This window comes from Melospiza melodia, chromosome 1, assembly GCF_035770615.1.
Source record: "Melospiza melodia melodia isolate bMelMel2 chromosome 1, bMelMel2.pri, whole genome shotgun sequence".
Taxonomy (NCBI): Eukaryota; Metazoa; Chordata; class Aves; order Passeriformes; family Passerellidae; genus Melospiza; species Melospiza melodia.
The window spans coordinates 163408679-163425224 of NC_086194.1; the positions used below are offsets into that span (position 1 = coordinate 163408679).

The window sequence follows — 16546 nt, forward strand, 5'->3', positions numbered from 1 at the left end:
CAAGTGTGACAGTGCCCAGGGAAAGTCATTACCTCTGGGCTGCTGTCCTGGGCTTGCATGAGGAGGCAGCCACCAAGGATTCAGCTTTTAAAGGAGCCAGATATTAAGCTGGAAATGCGTCAGTCCTGCAAGGGGTGACTTAAGCTCATTAAAAAATGTCTTTTTCCTTCTTGGCCTCTACCCCCTCGCTGCTTCTCAGCAGCTTTGTGCTGATTTGCTTTGCCCACAGTAAATACTCGCAGCAAGAGCAGAGTGTGGTTTCCTTTGGGTTGAGGAGTTGAGCTCCAGAGGGATGCAGAGAAGGGTTCAGCAATGTCCCCTTCTGGCCAGCAAATCCAGTGCCACAGGGATAAAACTTCACCAACACTGGAGCCATTGGCTTGGTTTTGGTCCCACCAGTGCCTTCAGAGGACCAAGCCCATCATCCCAGCTCTGCCTTTTTGGAGCTGAAGCAGGGGCAACATGGATGGCATAAGTAATCACAATGATGGTATAAATGGGGACAATTGTGAATCCATTTTAATAGAGGGATTTCAGGAGGCTGCACTGGTGGGGGAGTTGATGAAAGCAAATATCAACTGCGACCAACATGCCTGGAGTTGGTTGGTTTCATCTTTGAAAAGTAAGGGGCTGGTGTCTTCTGTTCTGTGTTTTTTTTTGATTTTTTTTTAATAGCATCCAATTAATCTCTCTGTTAGCCACTTTTATAATTTTAGCATAACTCCTTTGCTCCTGGAGTGATGTAGTCTTGTGAGAATTTCAGCATTTATTTGACTACAAAGCATGTTGTTAGCCTGCATGGTGACAGCCTAGATCCTGAAGGCTTAAAGAATAGGTCTAAGATAAAGAACTGAAAATGTAATGAGCAGGAGAATTATTTTTGCAGCTGGCATAGTGATTTTTCTTTCCTTTCATTGTAAGCTGGTAACTAATGCTGTGCACTGAAAATCATAAACAAAAGGTAGCAAAAAGAGTCTGCAGGGTTCAGACTGAGCCCTGCTCTGGGCAGCCAGGATGGTTCATGGTGACCAAGCCAGGTGTGGGAGCTGTGGGTCATTTTGGCCAAGGCACAAAGCGAGTTTGCAGTGAATTTTCTCTGAACTGCAGCAGTGCCCAGCAAGGGAACCTGGCACTGGGTTCTGTGTTGATGTGCAGTGGAGCAGCTCTGGAGAAGGAGCAGCAGTTCCATGTCACGCCGGAGCACCTTGGTGCTGGACATGGGATGGTGGGAGAGCCTCTGGGGGCAGAGCTGCTGTGTGCCTGCATTAGGGGCCAGGGAAAAGAAAGAGGCTCTTGGATGAGCTGCTGGCAGCATGGGAGGGGGAATCTGCTCACCTGGGTGTGAACAGCAGGATGGAAGGGCTCTTCCTTCACCCAGGTGTGGGAACCTGACTTTGATTTTGATGTGCAGGTCTTGGCTTCCTGTGGTAGTTGAAGCTAGTGATACAGTGGATATAATTGGGAGACTATTTTAAAAATGCAAACAAACAAAAAGAGTGCAAAAATCCATTCCCTCATGCATTTGAAGGGTTACAGCTTATCTCTGCAAGATTAGCATTGCAACCAGCATTTCTAAAAAACACCCTTTAAGCCAGAATGCAGAGTCTCCTGTGAGAGCAGGAGGCATGAAGTGCTATCCTGAAGTTCTGTCCCTTGCATTCCTGCATCCACTTTAGTGGATCTGCAGATCTGATTTTCCCCTGATGTACATCTCGTGCCATAAGTGTTCAGCAGCTGACGTCAGACTGGTCTTTTTTGCACGTCTATTACTGAGTATCCCACACTCTTGGATCAGTGAGTGGTCAGGTGGATGTTCCTCCTACCCAAGGAGCCTGATTGCATCTCAGAAGGAGTGTGGTCATTGGCTTGAGCTGCAAGTGGTTCAAGGCTGAAATGGTCTTTCTTTGTGGATTTTGTTTCTCAGTGATCTTTCAGTTTTTCTGGTTGAGGCAATCCAGTATCTCTTAAAAATCACACTCTTCAGCTCATTGTAAAACATCTTTTTCCAAGAGAAGGATGTATGGAATGCTGTGTTCCATATTAGAGGTGATTTTGATAGCATGGAATAGAATTTTTTTTGGTACTATCACCCAAGTTGGGAAACATTCATGCCTTGAATGCTATAAAAAGGCAAGTTAATAATTATCTTACAGTTTGTTCCTTTAGTCTTTTTATCTAACAGTCTACCATTTATCAGGAGAATATCTCCCCCCCCTTCTCCTTAGGGAAGGTTTTCAAGATTTTTTTCTCTTACTGTATCTGTGTCAGTTGGTGCAGATTGAGAATAAGGTTATGAAATTTTGCTTTGAAAATGGTCCAAGGTGATGTGAGGTGCTTAAAATGTCAGATCGCGTGACATTTGCTTAAGATTTTCCTTTTTGTCTTCAAAAATGGTTAAAAGAAGGAGGTTAATTGTAAAGCATCTCATCAGTGTTTCAAATTGTAGCACCTCAGCTTGTGATCCATCCTCATGTGGAGTCACTTTGTGAAGTCAGAAGAGCATAGTCATGACCTGCATTTTGTGTGAGAGCTACAGCTGTAAATATACAGCCTGCTGGTCACTTGGCTGTTGGTTCAGGTTGGTGGGCAGACCCATCCCAAGTGTGGGTGAGGAGTCCTGGGTCCATTGAGAAGGACACAAATTTGTGGTGATTCCTTCAATGGAATAGCTAGACTTACACTTTAAAATTACACTTTATTGTGAAACTGTTACAGAGTTCTTGGAAACATTTTTGTGTTGCACTTCATGCCTTACCAAACAATGCTTCTTTGCTTGCCTTTTTTCAACCTTCCCCTTTTTTATTGGAGTTTCCAGAAAGGAGTTGATTTTTAGGATGAAAAATGGTAGGATAAGGCAAGATGAGTGACTCTTGCCTCCAGCTTGATTTCCTCAAAGACTCAGGCTTTGGACATGGACTTGTCTTTGCCTGATCACAGACTGGTGGAGCATCTGCAGTGCCCTGTCCTCATTAATCATGTCCCAGCCATAGCTGCTTTTTCTTCATCTGGGAGCAAAAGCCCCAACTCCAGGGTCTGCCTGAGATGTTGACCAAGCCCTCAAAAGCCGCCAGGTTACTCCAAAAACTTGGTGTTGCTAAGTGAGGAGAAAAAGCCACAGCAGGCTTTACAGTTTTTTTCCTTTGTGTTTCTTTGGGAAATAATTGGTTTTGTTTATTTATCTTTTATAAGGACTTAAATATTGTGGGCACATGATGTAAGAGATTGTTAACTGGTGTCCTGCCATAATTCCATAAAGCAAACAAGTTCATGTTTCCTCACTGATACAAAACACAAGTCCCATTGACCCAGAACTCTGTGATTTTGCCACCCTCACTTCTATGTCAGATTCAGTCTATAGCTGTTCTAAAATTTCATGGCTAGGAACAGGAAGTCAAGGAGAGGTTTTGGAGGTGGCTTGAGCTGATTCATCAGCTGGATGTTATTGGAGAGGACAGTCTGGGCTTGATCCTCTTCTTCCTCCAGTGGTGGTGCTGAGCCTTCTCACTAAATCAGGAGAAATGCAATTCCTTGTGGTAGCTGAGAGCAAACTGCTCAGGAAATGCACCTGCAGTCATTTTCTGGAGAATTTGTAAAAAACCAGGTTGAATTGTTTTCTTTTTTTCCCTTTCTATTCTCTGTTGGGTGACATTGACCTTGATAAGCCATCTCAGTATCTGGAGACGTTCTTCTGCATGGAGATGTAACAAAGCCATTTTGGGATGCTCACCTTGTGTTTAGTGATTTTGGTGTTGGCAAACTGAGCACATACTGCTCACAGTGCCTGGTGGCTGGAGCAGCAGACATGAATACCCCAGTTTCATTCTTGCCCACCGTAAAGTCACTGCTGGAGCTTACTGAAGTGATCCTGAGGTTTAACAGGTCCCTTACTGCATTTAACTCACATGGCTGGGTTGTAATGAACATGTTTGAGTGTAAAAAACCCAGCCTTTCCCTTCAAATAAAACACAGTCACAGAAAACATCCCTTGTTTCTTAAAATGAGCCATTGCACTTGGGACTCTTTTAACATTCAAAATTTAACAGGTGGGACTCCTTCTCTCTTCCTCACGTATTTTTCAACTAATGAGGAACAAGTCTTTTCACTCTTTTTGTGTGTTTATTAATCATTTGGGGTCTCTGTATTGCAGGGCACACTTTGCTCATTGCTGGCTCCCTAAAGCTCATGTTGACAGGCTCTTGCTGCCCTTGGAGAGGAGCCATGGCTCAGGGTGCTGCTCTCGTGTTGAGGGTGATGCTTTGTTTGCTCAGAGCTGCCACGTGCCCAGCCCGTGGTGTTTCTGTGTGTGAGTGATTCAACCCTTGTTGTGTACAAGTAATGGAGTAGCTCTTGTCAAGGGATGGAGAAGATGAATGTGTTTTTCAAATGCTGGCCCATGACTTGAAAAACCTGGATGTGTTTGAGAGCTCTGCTGCCAACCTACTGCATGACCTTCAGTGAGCTGTTAAGGGCAAGCCCTCTCCTCTTGGGGTTGGAGAGCACTCATGGACAGTCTGCAGGGAAGACCCTCCCTCCAGTCTGAGGGGGAAGCAGCAGTGGAGCGAGCTGGAGTGATGTTCTTGCCAGCAGGCAGTGTGCTCAGTCTTAAACATCTGGCACATTTTAAGGGTAGAGTCCGGAGAACGGGAAAGTTGTCTTTTCAGGCATGTGCTGGGAACAAGGCTTTGAACTTCATCTGCCTCTCAAACAGGGTAGCAATGAGACAGTGTCTTCTCCTTACATCAGGGGGTGAAGTTCCTCCATACCACAAAGGAAGATGCTTAAAATGAGCATTAAACATCTGCAGTTGGTTTATCTGTTACAGTCTAACTAGAAAAGCCCATATGTTTATGTAAAAACACAACTTGTACGAGGTGCTGGTCACTGAGCTCTTGCATAGTCCGTGAGTCCTGCTGCCATCCAACTGGCCTTGAAGGCAGATGATGGGAGTGCTGTGAGAGGTGTGGTATATGCAAGATGGGGGGAGATACAAAAGTTAGAAAACAAAAAAAAAAAAAAAAAAATTACATTTTCGCTTGTTGGACTGCGGGGCTCGTCTCCCAGGAGAGCTGAGCAAAGTACATATTGACACATCCTTGTTGGAGCCTGGAGAACGAGTCCTGCTGGTGCATCAGGCACAGCACAGCAAGGTTGGTGGGACAAGCCTCATTTCTCTGGAAGCAGAGATTCATCTCAGTTTGCATGCTCATATTTTACAGGTAATTGGTTTATGGGGAAAACAGTTAGCTCGAGGATTTTGGGCAGGTGTTCTTGCTGTAGAGAAATAGGTTTTACAGGCATTTTCCATGTCATAAAGTTATCAAGAGTGGCTGAGATTGGCTGTGTAATTAGTGTGATGGGAGTTATTTTGGGAGATAAAAATCCTTTTCCAAAGTGTTTTCATCAGCTCAGGGACTTGGGTCAGACCTTCCTCAGCTTCATTTCCTTTAACTGGCGGGAAGTTAGGGAATATTTCATTTCCTAACCCTTCCTATCACTGGGAAAACACTAGAAGCAAGGACAAGGCAATTCAGATTTCTTTTTCCACAAATTAGCAGGCTTCAAGTCTGCAGACTTCCAGTTGCCTTGTACCAACCTGCTTGCTGGGTTTTCAAAACACGTTGGAGGCACACCAGATTTTTGTGTGTTATGATGTTGTCCCCACAAGCCAGCTTAGCCTGGGTTGTACTAAGGTAATGGTGCATCTTTGCTGCAAAGAAGGCAATTTTTATTATTTTCCCAAGGGAAGAAGTAGTTTTGGTTCAAAGTAGATTTTGTATGTGAGATGACTTAAACATGATCAAAGTCAGTGGAATTTTATTTCAAATAAACATGTGATTCTCCTAATCAACCCTTTAAAGAGAACATCTGGGAAAAAAATGTCAGGGTTTTGTACATTTAATTATTCACTTGATTTTTCCCTTTTAAATATCTGATGACGTTTCCGCTGTTTGAGGGTAGATAGGACTTTATTGACACAATTAGCAAAACAAATGATTATCACACCTTTTCCTTAGCCCTGTCCTATTTGATCTATTTGCTTGCACTTTCATTACTCCTGTGCTTGGTTACATTACACACAATGTTATCACCTTCCTGTGCTTCTGTAGCTAAAACAAAGTAAAAAAGTCTTTTTTGGCTCTCAGCTGCTCTCTGCTGTTTTCTTTTTACAGCTGAACTAGAAAGCAATGTCAGGCAAAGAGTTATTTGAGTTTCCTTTCAGCACTTGTTGGGCATTATATCCGGGCCTGGCACTTGCCTGTGTTTATGCGACAGCGTTCATATTTTAAAATAACAAACAGAAATCCCAGCAACTCTACTCCCAGCACAATTAGTGAGATCAGATTAAAAGAATTGAAAAAACAAACAACCAAAACCCCCCAGATCATGATGGGTTCATATACGTCAAATACTAGAATTTTTATGACTAATTCCTCGGGTATTTTGAGCCACTTTGCTGGGATGTGTTTATTTTCTCTGAAAGCAGAGGTGGGAAGTGTGGCTCTGTCTGGTCGGAGGTCACATTGGGCTGTTGTGCTGAAGGGCAGAGTGTTTCTGCTCTGTCACTGGTGGGTTGTGCCAGGCTTTGCTGTGGGTTGCTGAAGGTGTGATTCTCCTGATGGTGGAGAGACATTTTCCACTGAGGTCAGGAAGGCAAATGGTGCTGCTGGCCTGCTGCCCTACAACCCTTTCCATCCTTCTCTTCCCTGGTAGTGGAAATACCTCATTAGGTTTAGGAAGTGTGGCAAAAAGAGAGGGAAGGAAAACTCTGTTCTTTCACCTGACAAAAAGAAAAAGAATAGTTTTGAAAAGATCTGTTGGCTAGGTGAGAACTACTTTCAGTTGCTGACTTCTCCTCCTCCTCCTTTCACATCCCCTAGAACCCATGAGGCAGCTGGAGGTGGTGATCCATGCTGTGTCTGTGGTCACTGTTACATTATATTAAATAAATCGTACAAATAAAAAAAAAAAGAAACAAACCCTAAAACCTTCCTTTTATGCAAAAATAAATCAAGAGATTGGAGTGGGAATAAACTCTGTGCAATGTGGTAAGAGCTGTAATGTAATGGCCTGTCCCTTTCTTCTCTCTGAAGGTCCCAAGCCCATGTGTCCCACTTGTCTGGAAGAACATTTGGAGTCTGGCCTGGTCCTTTTCGTAGCTCCAGAGGATTTTTAGGAGCATGGGGAGCATGGGATGCATGGACCTGAGGACCCACAAAACCTTCTGGAGAATGTTCGCTATGGATAAAAGCATCTGGAAGTTTCTACCATCTTTTTACCCTGTTTTTTCCTGGGTCACCCTGTGTCATTTGTGGCCCTGTCCTGAGGATTATAGCACACAGTCACTTACTGGAATACCTCCCCATGCATCTTCTTGAAATGGAGCCACTGCTTTACCCAGCTGGCAGATATTTTCTCCTCTTCCAGAGCTTTTCCAGTGCAGCAGCAGCACTCCTGTCCAGCAGGTATGTAAATGGTTTTCTCATTGACTGCCCAGTTTGCTGTCTTGATCTTCAGTTCAGTCTTTTTTTTTTCCCCTACTAGCTTCTGCTAAAGGTAAGACCTACCAAGGCCCTGGTGCCATATTCTAAGGGTGACTTTTGTTTGTTGGGGCAGACCCAGTTTGAGATGTATGTTCTCATGGATCAGTAGTGTCAGCTGCTCAAGGTTCTGATGACCAACCACAGCCTCATACATGAGGGAAAGGATGGATGTGATGGATGGATCTCTTCATTCTTCCACCCGGGTCCTCCAGGACCCTTGGGCAGCTGTGTTTGTAACCCACAGCTGCCATCAGCCATGTGTGCATCAGCTTTTCAGGCTTCATGGTCTCCTTTCAAAAAAGATGACACAAGTGGTTTTTCTCTTCTTGGTTCAAGAGAATTTCTGCTGAAGAAAGTAAGGCTGAGGATGACTTATCCCATAAAATTGAGATGCTTTTAGCTCTAAAATTAAGCTATTCCTATTCCATATAGACGTGTATAACTCCACAGCACTAGTGGTAACAACCAAATTTGCATTGTTAGAGTCATTTACAATGAATCAGATGTTTTTGTGGAGGTGAAAAGTTTTTTTCCATTCTTTCTAGCAGAGAATTATTGTTTTGGTTTCTGTGGGTATCAATTTGCTGTGAAAATCATTCTCTTTGGCACTTGTGCTGTTTTGGTCAAATGCTCAGGTGTGCTGGTGTGTTGAACAGATCTCTCCTTCTTACAGGTTAGATAAAAAATTTGCTCTTTGTCTCTAAATTTTATTTTCATCATACAAAGAGGAGGTGCTGAAGGAAAAGGGCTGAAAATGCTTTGATGTACATTTATTCTGCATTCCCCTCAGCATTTGTGAGGCATTAAAAGTTTCATCTTGCATTGTAAGCAAAATTTTGCATCAAAGGAAGGAAATGAGAGGGGTAGGGTGGATAGATCATGTTCAGTGGGAAACGCAATCAGTTGCCTCACTCTTCAGTTTGCCTGTGACTCGTAGGCCAGATGGAGATGGTAGACAGAGATTGGGGATAGAGATGTTCTTTGCTTTATCAATGAGCAAAGTCAAGTGCTTGCTGTGCTTGTAGGAGAGGCTGGAGCTAACAGCAGGGATTTGGAGGTGGAAGCAGCATCCTGCCAGGCCGGTGGGGATGGTCCATGCTCATCCCAGCAGTGTGGTCATGTGCCAGGGCAGAGCCTTCTCCAGCCACACTGCCTGGAGCTCTGCCCAGCAGGGCCAGACCATTTGTGTGCTTGCATGGACTCTGCTCTGCTGCAGAGACATCCCCTGGAACCAGCTCTTCATTTGCACATGATTTTCCTTCCGTAACTTGAATTAACAGCTTTCCCATCACTGAAGTCCCTAGTGTTTCATTAACTAGCTCCTAACAACTTCTAAAGCACCTGAGAAAGACAGATCACTTGCAGTTGTTCTTTTTATCTACAATTAAAGCAAGCACCATTGATAATTTAATTTTTTTTTGTGGTCAGCTGATTGACAGAGACATTGCAAACCAGATCTCCCCTTGTTGCTGTAAGATGTGAAAGGGTCTTTTGTCAGCAGCACATTGTAGTGGAATGAGCTTTATCTTTTATAAGTAACTGTGAGCAAATGGGGCATCAGTTGCTCTGCTCGGGTGCTGCCAGGCCCTTTGGTGCTTCTGGACACTGAACAAAACCTGCCTGTGACCTGGATAACCCAGAGCAGCCCCAGGGTGCTTGACCTCTCCGTAGGGTCAGCACTGACAGTGAGCAGGGAGAAAGGCCATGGTGGATGTACCCTGAATTTTGTGTTCTGCATGGCCCCTTGCAGGGTGACTCCCCAGTCACGCTCAGTCTGGCAGGCACCTGGCACATCTGGGCCACCTGGGATGGCCCAGGAATTAAGAGTTTGGCCAGGAATGATGTTTCAGTTGTAAATGTGCGGCAATCCTTTACAGGGAGGAAAAATCATCTCAGCTTTTCTTCAGAGCAGGTCTCACCCTGCACAGATGTGGGGCAGCTTCAGAGGGTAAGCAGTTTAAGGGATTTGCTGTCGGTCAGCTTGAGCATCCAGGCAGGGGGCTGCTGGCTGCATCCCTAGGTGCTAATTAAAAGATGAACTCCATTAGCATTCAAGATATTTGCTGGTAAAGTAGCAAAGATTTGCTTTGAGTCAGGTTGTGGATCCTTGGATCAAAATGTCCTTTAGGGGGTTGGTCTGTACACAGATGCATGTTATTAATAATAATAAAAAATACAGAAAGCTTCTATTTGGCTGCCTGAGAGGGTTATGTATGTGGGTGTGTGTTTCAAAAGCACATAACTGATTATAAAAATCATTGATGGTCTAAGTCAGTATTAAGGATGGTTGGATGACAGTGAAAAGCAGCCCTGGCACATTGCAGGGATGTTCTTGTCATGACTAACCCCTCTCACTCTCACCCCTGTGGAATTTTTCAGTGCCCAGCACAGACCAGCACTGAAATTGCAGGTTTGCAGAAGTTTTTAAATCTCTCCCCAGCTGGCAGCAAATTAAGGAATTGCAAGTATTTATTGGTTTAAGGATAAAATATAACCTCGAAAGCTATAAAAATTTTTGACAATGAGACTTTTTTAAGGGAGTCTTACTTTCTTTATGGTTTTGTGAGTCAAATGTGTCAAAGCCTGACAGAGGAAGAGGTTTTAATCTACAGGTGCTGTCTCTTGCTTGATGGTTTCCTGCTTCTAAAATTACTTCCAGGTTTTTTGGAATTGGGTCTGAAACTAGTTTCAGTTTTCAGTTTGTGGGCAACCTTGCTTACCACTTCAGCAGGCTGGATTTGTGAGGGGTGGGGGCAGCAAATGCTAGCGTTTTTAAACATTCTTATTTTGGCTGCCAAAAGTCCATTTGCCACTTTTAAAATATTTACAGCTGAATCTTTGGATTCACATCTTCTTTTGCTCGAGGAAAATGCTGAAGCTGGCAATGCTGAAATGTTGCTTTGATCTTTCTTCCCCTGCCCTACATGGGGAGTTTGGAGGAGAGCGTGCCCAGGGTGAAGGATGTTGATTCACCTGTGCTCATCCTGCACAGGCTGACTTTGCTCATCGTGCAGCAGTGAAAGTCAACATGAGCAAAGCAAATTAAAGGTGGATGTCAGTCCTTAGTTTATGCTAAAAACATCAACCACTTTTGAAGTGTGCGTTTTCTCTCCTTAAGGGCTGTCCCTCCTTTGGGGCACTTATTAATGAATGCCATTTGTGCCCAAACTTTGTGCTCTGACTGCAAGGCAGGTAATTGGGGATACATTAGGCCATATTTCTGTTTATTCATATAAGTAAATAAATATTCATATATTTTTAAAGATCTGGAATAATCCTCCTAGTATGTCTTTAATGATCCTCTATTGATGACTTTAAGACCTTGCTTGGAATGTTGTATTAACCGAAGCATCCCAATCATTGCTTTCAGAATAAAAATATTCCTTTATGTGTGATCTTTGCTTTTCCACAAGCTCCTGCATCTGCAGGTACTGACTTACTGTGCACAGTAAACACTGAGCTATCTGCTGACTTTCTGTTCTCTTCAGGTTGCAAAGAAGCCGTGACCTAACACAAGACATATTGTTAATGCCAGCAAGAAAGCAAGAGGTGTTTGCTTGTCTTCTGAATCCTTTGTGTTGCTTTGAGGGGTTCTGTGCAGAGCTGGAGGTGCTGACAGGCTGTTTTCTGGTGCTCCCAGCTGCTGGGCAGTGTTATGAGGATTAGCATTGAGGAACTCTGAGCAAAATTTGTCTCATGCCACGAAAATGTAAAGCCTCCAAAGCTGGCTGGCATCCCAAGGCTGTGAGAGGCCCTTGGAGGGGCTCTTGGTGAAGGTGGCAGGATTTGCACTGTTCCCTCTGTGAATGGGACATGATCTGAAGAGTTTCTAATTAAGCTTTAATAATTTCCAAGCTGGTTTGGTTGCTTACATAGGGCAGCAGACAAAAACTGCTGAGCAGGAATGGCTGCTATGGGACCAGTCTGCCATCATAGGAGGGCTTCTACCTAATCTTCCTGTCCTGCACTGTGGAGCCCAGTTCAGAAACACAAAATGCCATTTTGGGCGGTATTTTGTTCTCAGGGTGTTTCCTGAGCTGAGATCAAACCCAGCCTCCTGGTTTTTCCCTGACAGTGTTTTGGGTATCCTGTGATTTTGCTGACTCTACTTTTGCAGGGTACCATCAATGTGCTGCCTCCTCTTTATTTTTGCAGTGTCAAAATCAGGAGGTCAGATTAGAGACCTGGCGCTCCAGCAGCAGAAACAGGGCCTGAGTGTGTGCAAAAAACCAAAGTCCCAATATTTATAACAATTATTGTAGACAGCTTGGGGGATGAGGCACAAGCTGCATTGCAGCCCTGGTGCCTCTGGAAGGTGGATCTCTAACTGTCCTGATTAGAAGTGTATCCTCAGCCCAGGCTCAGCAGCCCAGTTTGCCTGGCTGGGGGCATTCCCTGGGGAGCTGAGTGATCTGGAGACCCCACACTGCCCTGGCTTGGCCCCTTCCACAGCTTGGATGTGCCCTCCTGCCACTGGCAGCATTCTTGTGGCACATGGATGTGGGGTTGCCATCATCCTCCCCACTGGCACTATCTCTTGGCTTTCACTGAGCTTTTTGCACAGAGCAGCTCTTTGTGGTGGCCCCTGTGCAGTTTTATCCAGGGCTCCATTTGCATCACCATCAGGTGGTTTTCGTTTGACCTTTGCCGTGCTTAAAAATTAAGTACCAAGGTACTAGGGAGAGAAGTAATTTCCCAGATAAGCACTTCTCCCCTGCTCTTCTGTAGTTCATGGGGGAGCTGGCTTACCCTGCCTGTGGATGACTAAGGAGGAAATTCTTTTTTGGTTAGGATAATGCTGACAGTTCACTGGAATTTTTTTATCATGGGTTTATCATTTCCTCCCTACGAATTCTTATGTTCAGGGCAGGAAAAAAAATTGGTGGTGACCACAAGTTATGGAATTTGCCTTCTGTGGAAAAGATGCTGAACAGGTAAATCGTGCTGTCAGGTTTGCCATGGTTTACATGGAGGATTTGCTTCATATCCAGTTATATAAACAGGCTGGTGAGAGTCATGAATATTCTAGCAGCTATCATCTTTCAGATGTGTTTTTTTAATGTTAGAGTTAATTAATGCTGATATCTGTTGAATATAGGTGAGTGTAAGCCTGCTCATCTTTCAGGTGGGGAGGAGGTTTGCATTTATCACTTGTCTCTCTGAGATGGCAGGGTCAAAGTCGAGTTTATGTGTAAGGGGCTTCTGGGTCACCTTGTTAATCTCCCTACCTCCCTTTTTTTTGTAGAGAGATCTGGATGTGTGTCTCTAGAGAAGGCAGATGGAGTTTGGCCAGAGAGACTCTGCCTTTTGGTTAAACATGTGTGTGTTCTTGCAGTGTTTGCTTCCCAGTGATTGCACTGTTGATCTTTCTGCAAAGGCTTGACACTGCTGCTGAAAAGCTTTGACACTGCAAAGCATTGTTTACTTATGAAAGTGTTATTATGTTTTGAATATCTATTATTCATCTCTTGTGCTAAAAGTGACATTATGTCATAAAATTGCTCTTAGATTTCAGAGCTTTGAGGAAAAGCTGTTTTTTTGTCCCAGACTCCCTGTGACAGTACTGGAAAGTGCCTTACCCTTTGTATCTCTGTAGACCCCTTTTATGAATTGTGAGTGACAGCAGGAAAAGTATAAAAGAGTGCAGAGGAGCTGGTTTTGATGTTTATAAAGGGCTTTGATAAAAGATGCAGCACACAGACTTGATGTTATTTCCTATTTTTAACTTCTTAGGAGCATAAACTGCTCAGATCCAATATTTATGTAAAAAGGGAAAGAGGGGGGCTGTATTTCTTCTTTATTTTCTCTTTTATTTTTCTTTTTTAGGGCCAGGTAAATTAAAATAGAAAAGTGTCTCTCTTCTATGCCCTAGTAAAATTTTCTTCCATGAAGCATCAGTAAAGCCAGCTCCATGGTGCTGAATGTGTGGATGGTGCTGGAGGAGACCAGCTGCAGTTTTGAGGGCTCTTTGTTTGCAGGCTTGTGCCTTCAACCTCCCAGCCATGGCTGGCTCCAGTGGACCCAGCAGCTGTGGTGATGTGTGTGGTGATTCCCCAGTAATGGGGAATGAGAGTCAGAGAAATCAAACATGGAAGAGCTGGGGCAGTTCCTCCCCTTTCTCTAAAAGTCAGTTCACAGTAGAGGCATCTCTCTAATAAGTAGATTTGCTTGCCCCACAGAGGTGCAAGGCTGTGCTGGCTGGGTAATTGCAGTTTTACTGATGAGAGTGCTTGTCATTATTTCCAGCTTTCTTGTTGCAGTCTCCTCTTTGGTCTTGTCTGCCAGCATGGCTGGCTTGTGGTGGGCCTCTGTACTCCTGCATGTGAACTCCTGCATATTCCCATGCATGTGACACATCAGGAGCTTCATGGCACTTTCCATGTGTGTGTGCACAATAACTTCTGGATAGAAAACACGTGTGAGGGTGGGTGTGGGCTGTGAGTGCATGCATGGCATTGGCACGGACATTTCCACGATTGGTCCTTCATCCATGCATGGGCCTTCATGCTGGAAGGTGAGTAATGAGAGTGCAAACCTGTCCTTGAGATCCACCTGATGACAAAAGTTATCCTCTTCCTTGAAACACCACGTTTTCTATTTTATTTGGGCTAAATTCCTTGTAACACCCTGTGCAAGGAGTTCTACTCTCCCTTGGAGGGCCCCAGGATGGAGCAACTTTGCTGAGTCCCATCTTGCTGCAGTGGAAGAATTCCTCTTGATGGGATAGACACAGCAGCAGCTGTCAGTGGGGGTTTTGAGTTCTTCAGCAACCTCCACCCATCCAAGGGGCTGTTCAAAGCAGGTGCTGCTTTGAGGTGGCTGGACTTTAGCAAACACATCCCAACTCTCACCCATCTGAGGGGAATAAGCACTTTCTGCTCTGTTCTTCATGCAGGATCTTGTATGTGAAACCATTAAAAAAGGGAATTACCAGCCTTGGGTGGTCATTGGGAGTGTGTTTGCTTGGGTGTTGTCTCCCAGCCTCTGCTGTCCCTCTAGAAGATTGCCAGGCTGGACACTGAGGTCTGCAGGGTGGGATGTTCATTTGGGATGTGTTGTGGTAGAGCTGTGCCTGTTTGGTAGCCTTGCATCTCCTTTGTGGTGATGAGTCCCCAGTTACATGCCAAAAGGACGACTCTGGTTGCACTCAATTACAGAGGATGAGGCACAGTTTTATTTTCTTCTTGCCTCACCCATGAAACTGTGTAACAGCATAGGTGAGCAGCTGACTAGGTGGACTTGGCTAGCTTATAGCAGCAGTGTGTCAGCTCATACAGGTGTCTTTTCAACTTCTGACAGGCTGTCCAGTTAGGCAGAAAGTGTGGCTATCCTTAGTTCTTTTGTAAGGTATGGGAGGACTGTTTTGTTCAACTGGAGTGGACACCATGGTAAATTGGAAAAGCTGTTGCTGAGTCCAGAAGAGATGAGTCGGGGTAGAACTTGCTCAGCTGAAGTGACAGATGCTGCCTGTGCCCCAGCTCTGGCACTGCTGTTGGAGGGTTCTTGCCATGCCTTGGTGCCTTCTTGGTTCAGCAGGTTGGGTGCTCCCATTGCATTTCCAGCAGCAATCCATATGCTCTGGAGCCCAGTGGGGGCCCCCCAAAACCTGGGGCTCTGTGTCATTGAGCAGAGCTGTGCCAAAGTGTCTGATGAAACATGGATATTTGCTGGCAAGAGCTGCAGTTCCTCTTCTTTTGAAAGAAGCTGGGAAAGGCTCCCCAAAACAAGCAGTGGAGAAAGTGTCCAGATGAAAGATCTGGTAAGTCTCAGTGTCCCCTCTGTGGTGTTTTCAGGCTCTTCTGTAATCAGCTGTCATTTCAGGATCTGGGCATATTGGACTTCAGGGAGTATGGATTGAAACTTAAACAAACAGTGATTCTTCTATAAATATTTAGCTCACACTGTTTAGGAGCTGCTGGGAGTTGGAGACAAAAAATGGTTTAAAGTTCATGACTGTCTGGAAAAGCTATCGGAGGGAGGCACTTGGTCACCAGATTGCCTGGCATGTTGGTTTTGAATATCTAATCCTCCTTTTTCCCCCCCCCGAGGAAGAGGATGTGTTAAGCATCCTTTGGAGAGGCATAAGGTTGCATTTTTCCAGTGCTTGCATGGGTGCACTGGGGACTCAAATCAAAGAGGTTTTGTTCAAGAGAAGACATAGCATGGAGTAAATGGATGGTGCACCCTGGCAGTACACATCTTTTCAAATCTGGACTGGTCATCTGAAGTTCACACATCTGCATGGGAGAGGGGGGATGTGTCTCCAAGTGTGTGCTTTTGTCTGGCCACCTTGATAGCAGGACAGAGGTTTGTGCCTGGGCCAGCTGCTGCTGAAGGAGGTGGGGTCCCTGATGGGGGATACCATGGATCTTGGGCTGCCACATTGTTCCTGCTCTTGCAAAACCTTGATAGTGAGGCAGACCTTTCTCTGCCAGCCTTTTTTTTTTCTCTTAAATATGGAGATAATACACTTTTTTTTTCGAATTGCAAAGCTCTTTAAAGAATAGAAAAGAACAAAATGTGATGATAAGAAAGGCATTGATGAGACAGGCAGGGGCATACAGACTTTGAATAAGCAGGGATCTTCACCATGCACAGGAGTCTGGGGTTACTGATTAAAAAGAAGAGAAAATAATTGATTATTTTCTCTCTCCCCCATCTTGCTCTTCTAACACAAAGTACTTGCAGTTGAACTAGATGAAGGTTGTAGGTCTCTTCCCATCCCATCCCATCCCATCCCATCCCATCCCATCCCACTAATATAACAGTAAACACGAAATGTTTGCCATGTCCTGTGAAACATTTTACAACTGTTTGCACCACCCCTGCCCCTGATTACATCCTGGGTCTTTTTCTACCAGGATGATTGAGTGCCCTGTCCTTGTGGCCAACTGCTTTGCCTGGAAGGTTAATGGCAGAGGAGAAAATGTGAAGGAAGGACAGGTAAGAAAAATGTAAATTTCTCATTTGTCAGGTTGTTGAAACTACTTTTGAGGTTTGAGAGA

The 16546-nt window shown here is 44.6% G+C and overlaps 1 long non-coding RNA gene across 1 annotated transcript in view; it reads left to right on the top strand.

Annotated features, from left to right (window-relative positions):
- The window catches only part of LOC134427946 (uncharacterized), a 123549-nt gene that overhangs the window by 28273 nt on the left and 78730 nt on the right, over positions 1 to 16546 (top strand). Inside the window, exons 2-3 of the long non-coding RNA XR_010030275.1 lie at positions 7092 to 7463; positions 16403 to 16484. This is a non-coding gene — a long non-coding RNA (uncharacterized LOC134427946). The remainder of the gene's footprint in view (positions 1 to 7091; positions 7464 to 16402; positions 16485 to 16546) is intronic.